The 7,487-nt window shown below is 41.0% G+C and overlaps 1 pseudogene; it reads left to right on the top strand.

The window, feature by feature from the left end:
* Nucleotides 3,638-5,533, top strand: Gm8320 (predicted gene 8320; annotated as a pseudogene).

Consider the following 7,487-nt stretch of genomic DNA (forward strand, 5'->3'; position numbering starts at 1 on the left):
TAGGAGTTATGGATTCAATGTGACCAGTCACATCATATTGTCAATGTCATAAAAACATCTATCCCAGTTCTGAACCATTCAAATGCTGCAACTCCTTGAGGTGTAATTTGCTATTATTCTGAATTATAATGTAAATATCTGTGTTTTCAGGTGATCATAGGTGATCATAGGTGACCCCTGTGAAAGAGTCCTTATACACACTGCCAAAGGGATCGCAACCCAGAGGTTGAGAACGACTGTTCTATAATCTCACACTATAAACCAAAGTAACTCTTCCTTTTCTGAGATATTTTTATTGACTTCTTTATCACAAACGTAAGGAAAGTGAGTCACTTCAAGCTAAAACTGTTGTCTGTACCCCTTGGACTTCTATAATTCTAGCTCCTTTCCAGAACCTCCTCTATCAAGGACTCTTTACCATCTCAGGTTCTCTGAGCATGCTACCAAACATCCTTCCATACTGTCTACCGCCACTAATAGTTTAATACTCAACTGAAATAGTATATGCCTCTATAATGCAGAAGACAGAGATCAGAGGATAAAAGGCTTACCTAGAATCTAGAATGTGTAAGGTCCTGGGTACCATCACCAGTGCACATCTGGTAGGGTGAGACTCTATTATAGATACGAACGTAAACTATAAATGAGACTAACTAAACAAGGAAATTCTTTGGTCCATATAAGAGCAACTGTATGAAAAAGAAGCCAAATATGTATTGAGGAATATATGCATATACATAAATGTGTGTAACAACAATTAATGAATAATAGAGGCCATGGATTTGAAGAAGAGCAAGTAGGCTTATAGGGAAAAATATAAAGGGAGAAAAGGGAAGGAAAAGCTGATGTAATCTTATTATAATCTCAAAAATAAATAAACAAGTTTAAAATCCCTATAAAAGGAGATCTTCTTCCTACTAGGAATGCATACGTTATCAGTAAAATATTTAAAAATATGTTTTCAAATGTGTTTTCAATCTCAATCAAGTGGAAATGACACTTTCACACATCTTTATTTTGAACCTAATGCTTTTGCCTGCCATGTTTATCTCCTAGGTATCAATTTCATATAGCAATATGTCTTCTAGGCAGAGAATGTAATAATAAAATTATGCAGGGGCTGGAAAGATGGAACACGGGTTAATAAAACTTGTTGCTCATGAAAAAGATCCAGATTCAATTACCAGTATCCATATGGTTCACAATCATCTGTAACTCCAGTTCCAGGGGAATCCCCATTCCCTCTTCTTCATGGACAACAGGTACATACATAGTACACAAGCATACATTTGAGAAAAATTCATACATATAAAACAAACACTTTTAAAAAGAAAGAAAATGATTAGCAGTGGAGAATACCATGTAAGATGTGCCTATTGATGAACACCTGTATTTTAACACTTGTGAGGTGGAAAGTATGCAGCCAATGGCAGCCTTGTCTACATAGGGAGGTGGAAGCCAACCTGATACACTTGAGAACTTATCTGCAAAATCCAAGGGGGACTGGAGAGGAAAACAGAGAGATGAAGAGAGAGAGAGAGAGAGAGAGAGAGAGAGAGAGAGAGAGAGAGAGAGAGAGAGAGAGAGAGAAGGGTTTAAATTGAGTTGAATGTCTAGTGTCAAAATTATTTTTCTTTTTCTTATATTATTTACATTGTCACTGTGTTTTAAAAGGCTAATTGACTGTGACCTGTCTTGGAATGTGAGTGAGTGTGTGTGTGTGTGTGTGTGTGTGTGTGTGTGTGTGTGTTTCTTTTGCTTAACAATACAAAGAAAGAATGTTGCCTGTAGGGAACATTAAAACAATCCCTCACCCAAGACCAAATTTATCCCTAGATTACTCAGAGTTTAAAATAAATAAATAAGAGGGAAATTGTTCTAGGCATGTAACCAGATCCTGCCCGAGGCCTGTCTCCCAATAGAACAGGTGTGCCTTCAATGGCCTTTTATTGCTCATTTTATCTTCCTCTTGTTCTATTGTCCCCTAGAGTCAACCATTGTGACCACTGTTTGGTCTCTATAGCAGCCAGATTCTATTCTCTTTAGTTTTAAAATGATCTCATTTTCCTAATGTCTTCATATCCCTGCTATTGACTGCTTTGCAGTGTATACTCTAGTGGCTAGTAGACTCAGGAGTTCTATTGAGTCTAGTTCCATACACAGGACACTATATGCACTGTTTTTATAAGGCTCCAGAGTCCTTACTTTTTAAAAGCCTTGTTGTCAAATTATTTGGAATGAATGATCCATGACCTCAAAGGAGAGGGGATACTTAAGGTTTCTCTAAGCCTGACATACACTTTCTTCCTAGAGATTCAGCCTTTAGTCATTTAAAACCTATTTGGTGGACTGCAGATAGGACACAGTTGAAAAATATTTGCCTGGCATGCTCAAGGTCCTGATTTCCATCCTCAGCACTTAAAAGCAAAAACACACCCTATGTTGAACAACTACTATGTTCAAAATATTATAGTATTTGTTGGGTTGGGGTGACACATGCCTTTAAGCCAAGCACTCAGGACACAGATGCAGGTGGATCTCTGTAAGTTTGAAGCCAGCCTAGTATACAGAATGAGTTTCAGGGCAGCCAGGGAAACACAGAAAACCTTGTCTTGAAAACTTAATATATATATATATATATATATATATCATGAAGACATGGAGATGATTAACATGCAGTGCCTGCCCTTTACATTTGACTCACTATGCAACAGAGGATATCTTTGAACTCTAATCATCCTATTCTACCTCACAACTGCTGAGAATACAAAAATACACCACCACATCCATGATGCAGGGCCAGGAAGGATACCAAGAGGGGAGCACTCTATCAACAGAGTACATCCCCAGCCTTTGTTCTGTCTCTTTTTGATTGACTTTTCATTTTTTTCAAGTTTTTCTTAAACTTGATCTATATCAAACCATATCTGATAGTACTACTTTTATACTTCTGCTTTTCCCACCTTACAAAATAGACATGTCAACTCATCTCAAAGTTTAATTGAGATTGCAGACCTCCTGGGCAGAAAACAAGGGATCATATGAAATCTGGTGCAGATATTAAGAAAAATTTATTATGCTAATTATGCTGACTTTTGGTAAATACAGATAGTTTCTATTGCATTGGATTTAATAAAATAATGATGGGACTAAACTTTCATTTGTTACCTCATATCATATAACTATAAGTTTTATGTTAGATAATTATGTAATCATTGCTCTATAATTTAGGAAATTCTCACTGATATTGTTTAAAATGAATTCCTTTCATTCCCTTCTAGTATTTTATATGAACTGTATTACTTCACACTAAAGTTTACTAAAAATGCAGAGTATGATTTCATTTGAACAATACATGACATGCAGATATATGAGTTCATTTTGTCAATAAAATTCCCTTTTCTCGTTTAAAAATATGTTCCCAAAAGATACTGTCTTTTTAGTAAGTATAAGGTTTTGTAACAGAATCATTGTAGTTGAAATAATTCTGTTATGATGGCTACAATGAAAACAGTCAGGTGATAGTCTCAGGGCATAACAGTAATAGGAAATAAACATTTTCACAACATAAGTTTTTACATGCAATTATGGCAAAGACTAGGAGGCAATAAAAAGACTTTCAAAAGTGAGAATACAGAGTGGGGGAAATGGCCACACTGCAGGAGAGTAAAGTCAAAGTGGATGTTGAGTTGAAATTAAGCAAAAATGAGCTGAAGAGGCACCTGAAAGCTGAGAAGAAACTGGAAGAGAAAGGCCAAGTGGAAAGAGCTCAATGAGAAACAGCTAAACAAGACTACTGCTGCTGTCACCACCAACCCCACTGCTGACATTGGTGTGGGTGCTGAGGAGGAGACTCTGGACCCAAATCAATATTACAGGATCCAAAGTCCAGCAGCTGAAGTTCAGTACAGAGGACTCATACCCACCCAAGTACCATGTGGACATCTCATTCACTCGGTTCATTCAAGAATACAGTCACCTGCAGCCTGGGGATCACCTGACTAACAACATAAGTGGCAGGTCACATCCAAGAGAGTGTCTGGGGAAAATTCATCTTCTATGACCTTTGAGGAGAGGAGGTCAAGTTACAAGTCATGGCCAACTCCAGGAATTATAAATCAGAGGAAGAATGTGTGCATCTCAATAAAAACTGCATCAGGGAGATATAATTAGAGTTGAGGGTAATCCAGGGAAAACCAAGAAGGACAAGCTGAGCACCATCCCCCAGGAGATCACACTTCTGTCCCTCTGCTTGCACATGTGCCTCAGCTTCATTTTGGCCTTCAAAGACAAGGAAATAAGGTCTCTTCAGAGATATTTGGGCTTGATACTGAAGGAGTTTGTGAGATAGAAATTTGTCATCTTCTCTAAAGATAATCACAGATATAAGAAGTTTCTTAGATGAGCTGGGATCCCTGGACTTTGGAACTCCCATGATGAGCATCATCCCTGGGGGAGCTTCAGCCAAGCCTTTCATCACCTATCACAATGAGCAGGAAAATGAACTTATGTATGAGAATTGCTCCAGAACCCTACCATAAGATGCTGGCTGTTGGTGCCATTGACAGGGTTTATGAAATTGGGCACCAGTTCTGGAGTGAAGGGATTGATTTGACTCACATTCTGAATTCACCACCTGTGAGTTCTACATGGTCTATGCAGACAGTCATGACCTCATGGAAATCACAGAGAAGATGCTGTCAGGGATGGTAGAAAGCATTACCAGCAGTTACAAGATCACCTGCCACCCAGACAGGCCAGAAGTCCAAGCCTGTGAAACTTACTTCACTCCACCCTTCAGGAGAATCAGCATGGTAGAAGTGTTTGAGAAAGCCCTAGGTATGAAGCTGCCAGAAACCAGTCTCTTTGAAATAGAAGAAACTTGAAAAATTCTTGATATTTCTGTTGCAAAAGCTGTTGAATGCCCCCCACCTAGGACCACAGCCAAGCTCCTTGATAAGCTTGTTGGAACATTCCTCGAAGTGACATGCATCAGTCCTACATTCTTCTGTGATCACCCACAGATTATGAGTCCTTAGACCAAATGGCACCACTCCAAAGAGGATTTAACTGAGCATTTTGAGCTGTTTGTCCTGAGAAGGATGTATGTGATGCCTACACTAAGCTGAACGATCCCATATGGCAGAAATTATAGTTTGAAGAGCAATCCAAGACCCAGGCTGCTGGTGATGATGATTCCATGTTCATAGATGAAAACTTCTGTGCTGCCCTGGAATATGGGTTGCCCCCAACGGCTGGCTGGGGCATGGGTATGGGTCGACTCACCCTGTTTCTCACAGATTCCATCAAAATCAAGGGAGTATTTCTGTTTCCTACCATGCAGCCTAAAGACAAGAAGGAAACTGCAACAGCAACTGGTACCCCAGAAAGCACAGAGGCCAGCCCCTCTGTCTAGAAGATACATGCAACTATGGCATCTGAATCTCAGAAGATCTGGTCTGAGGGAGTGATTCCTGAGTGGAACCATCCATCTGGCCCCTGCAGTCCAACCACCACAAGAGAGAAGACCAAAGTGTGGATACTCTGATCCTTCTTAGAAGGGGGGTCAAAATACCCATGGAAGGTGTTACAGAGACAAAGTATGAACCAGAGACTGAAGAAATGACCATCCAGAGACTGCCCCACCTGGGGATCCATACTGTAAAAAACCACAAAACCCAGACACTATTGCAGATGCCAAGAGCTTGCTGACAGGAGCCTGATATAGCTGTCTCCTGAGAGGCTATGCCAGTGCCTGACTAATACAAAAGTGGATGCTCATAGTCATCCATTAGACTGAGCACAGGATCCCCAATGAAGGAGCTAGAGAAAATAACCTAGGAGCTGAAGGGGTATTCAGCCCCCTAGGAGAAACAACAATATGAACTAACCAGCAACCCCAGAGCTCCCAGGGACTAAACCATGAATCAAAGAAAACACAAGGAGGCACTTGTGCCTCTAGCTGCATATGTAGAAGAGTGTGGCCTAGTCAGTCATCAATGGGAAGAGAGGCCCTTGGCCCTTGAAGGTTCTATTCCCCAGTAAAGGGGAATACCTGGGGAGGAAGCAGGAGTGGGTGGGTTGGGGAGCAGGGAGAGGGGGGAGAGGATAGGGGATTTTCGGAGGGGGAACTACGAAAGGGGATAATATTTGTAATGTAAATAAAGAAAATATCTAATTAAAAAATTGACTAGGCAGCGGGTGCCACCTTGGTTCCGGGACTCCGCCGAACTTAGGAAATTAGTCTGAACAGGTGAGAGGGTACACCACAGAACCGGACAGCTTTTGGGACAGGCAGAGCCACAGAGCCGCTGAGGTAGCACCCTTTTCAGGCCGCAGACAGTCGGCCACCTTCCCGACCAGAGGACAGGTGTCCACCTGGATCAGAAGGCCTCAGCCTCAGGAGCTGCAGGCGCCACCTTGGTTCTGGGACTCTGCCAAACTTAGGAAATTAGTCTGCACAGGTGAGAGTCTGCACCACAGAAGCTGACAGCTTCTGGGAACTGCCAAAGCAACACAGCTTCTGGGAAAGGTCCTGTTTTGGGCCTTCTTCTTCGGCCAGGAGGAGGTCCAAACACAAGATATCTGTGCACCTTCCCTGTAAGAGAGCTTGCCAGCAGAGAGTGCTCTGAGCACTGAAACTCAGAGGAGAGAGTCTGTCTCCCGGGTCTGCTGATAGACAGTAACAGAATCACCAGAAGAACAATCTCTAAAGAGAGTCAACTATAACAACTAAATCCAGAGATTACCAGATGGCGAAAGGTAAAGGTAGGAATCTTACTAACAGGAAACAAGACCACTCACCATCATCAGAATCCAGCACTCCCACTTCGCCCATTCCAGGGCACCCCAACACACCCGAAAAGCTAGACCCGGATTTAAAAACATATCTCATGATGATCGTAGAGGACATCAAGAAGGAATTTAATAACTCACTTAAAGAAATACAGGAGAACACTGCTAAAGATTTACAAGTCCTTAGAGAAAAACAGGAAAACACAATCAAACAAGTAGAAGTCCTTACATAAAAAGAGGAAAAAACATCCAAACAGGTGATGGAAATGAACAAAAACATACTAGACCTAAAAAGGGAAGTAGACACAATAAAGAAAACACAAAGTGGGGCAACACTGGAGATAGAAACCCTAGGAAAGAAATCTGGAACCATAGATTCGAGCGTCAGCAACAGAATACAAGAGATGGAAGACAGAATATCATGTGCAGAAGATTCCATAGAGAACATCGGCACAACAATCAAAGAAAATGGAAAATGCAAAAAGCTCCTAACTCAAAACATCCAGGAAATCCAGGACACAATGAGAAGACCAAACCTACGGATAATAGGAGTGGATGAGAATGAAGATTTTCAACTCAAAGGACCAGCAAACATCTTCAACAAAATTATTGAAGAAAACTTCCCAAATCTAAAGAAAGAGATGCCCATGAACATACAAGAAGCCTACAGAACTCCAAATAGACTGGACCAG

The sequence above is a fragment of the Mus musculus genome, chromosome X (assembly GCF_000001635.26).
Source record: "Mus musculus strain C57BL/6J chromosome X, GRCm38.p6 C57BL/6J".
NCBI lineage: Eukaryota > Metazoa > Chordata > Mammalia > Rodentia > Muridae > Mus > Mus musculus.